Genomic DNA, 1,954 nt, shown 5'->3' on the forward strand with positions numbered 1-1,954 from the left:
TCTCCTCAGCCCCTTTCCCCCACTCTCTCCTCTCCCGACTCCCCCACTCTCCCCAGCCCCACTCCTCCCCGCTCCTTTCCTTCCCACCACCTTCACCCCCTCCTACCCCCGCCCTCCCCTCCACCCACTCCCCCACCCCATTATCACTGTCCGCCTCCCCCCCACTTCCCCACCCCCTGTCTCCTCTTCCCCCCCACACCCCCTCTCTCCTCCCCTTTCACTCTCAGTCCCCTTCCCCCACACTCACCCTCCTTTCCCTGCCCCCCACACTCTTCCCTGACCCCCACTGTCCACTTTCCCCCCACCACCTCCCCCGCTGGCCCCTCCCACCCCCACTCTCTGCTCCTCTCCCCTCCCCCACCCTCTTCCCTGACCCTCACTACCCCTTTCCCCCAGCCTACTGGCCCCCTCCCCAGTCCCACGCTCCCTCCCCAGTCCCACTCTCCCTCCCATCCCCACTCGCTCCTCCCCCACCCCCTCCTCCGCACTCTGCCCTCTTGTCCACCTCCAATCTCCGCTGCACCCCCACCCCGTCCCCGACCTCCTCCCCCCCCCTCCCCCCCACCCCCTGTCCCCGACCACTCTCCCCCCACCCCCCTCCACTCCCCCCACCCCTCCCCCTCCTTGCCCACTCTCTCCCCACCCCCACCACTCTCTCCCCACCCCCACCACTCTCTCTCCACCCCCTCCACCCCCTCCTTGCCCACTCTCTCCTCCCCCCGCCCTCCTCTCCAGCCACTCGGCCCCCACGCCCACTCCACGGAGAGCCGTTGCGGCGAAAGCCACTTACCGATCCGTGCAGGGAGGAGGAGGGAGCTCCGGACGACTCAAGGCGAGCAGATCATCGGCGGCCCGGTCGAGCTGGGACTCCTCGAGGCGGGCGGCGGCCCGGGGACTACTGGAGGCGGACATCGCAGCGGCTGGGACCATCCCAACCCTCCCCCACACACGGCCCCCACGCCAACTGCCCTACGCGGACCCGTTGGTGGCGAATGGCAGTTGCTGAGCGTGCAGAAAGGCGGCCGGAGCTCCGGAGCGCGACCGTTACTGTGGCCTGGCGGGGCCGCGCGCACATGATGGCGGGGCCGCGCGCACAAGATGGCGGGGCCGCGCGCACAAGATGGCGGAGCGCGAAGAGGAGGATGCCGCCATGTTTCTGAAGTCGCGACGGGGCCATCGGTGACAGCGGCCCTGTTGGACGCCGCCATCGGTGGAAGCGGCCGTTGGAGGAGGAAGAGAAGAAGCTGCCCGCTGCGCTGCGGCTTGTGTGCGGTAACTAACGGTGCGGGGCGCTGGGCCCGGGCGGGAGGGAGGACTCGAGGATGCAGTGGGTTGAAGGGAATGATGCGTGGACCATCAGTCCGACCACCTGCCTCCTGGTCGGAGTGTCCCCCCGTGTGTGGGGAGGGAGGAGAGAAGAGAGGGGAGCCCCTGATTGCGGGCGGGTGGGCGGCCCCGTTAACAGCGTCCATCTTGTTTGTGCGAGTGAGTAGAGGCCGTGCTCGCGCTATGGTGACGTCATACCCACAGCACTTTGAAAATGCGTTTAGAAATGAAAGTTTTAAACTTTAAAATCTCTCGAACTTAAAAACTATACGACCAACTTAAATAAAACTTCTTGTAAACAGTCGCCAGGAGAGCGGTGATTAAGGTGGCGCTATGGTTTACCGTTTTGGTTGCAGGTCCATTACATAGAGGATGTAACTAGGAAAATTGACAGGGGAGAGCCGGTGGATGTGGTGTCCCTCGACTTTCAGAAAGCCTTCGACAAGGTCCCACATAGGAGATTGGTGGGCAAAATTAGAGCACATGGTATTGGAGGTAGGGTACCTGACATGGATAGAAAGTTGGTTGACAGACAGAAAGCAAAGAGTGGGGATAAATGGGTCCGTTTCAGAATGGCAGGCAGTGACTAGTGGGGTACCGCAAGGCTCGGTGTTGGGACCGCAACTAT

This window comes from Rhinoraja longicauda, unplaced genomic scaffold (genome assembly GCF_053455715.1).
Source record: "Rhinoraja longicauda isolate Sanriku21f unplaced genomic scaffold, sRhiLon1.1 Scf000884, whole genome shotgun sequence".
NCBI lineage: Eukaryota > Metazoa > Chordata > Chondrichthyes > Rajiformes > Arhynchobatidae > Rhinoraja > Rhinoraja longicauda.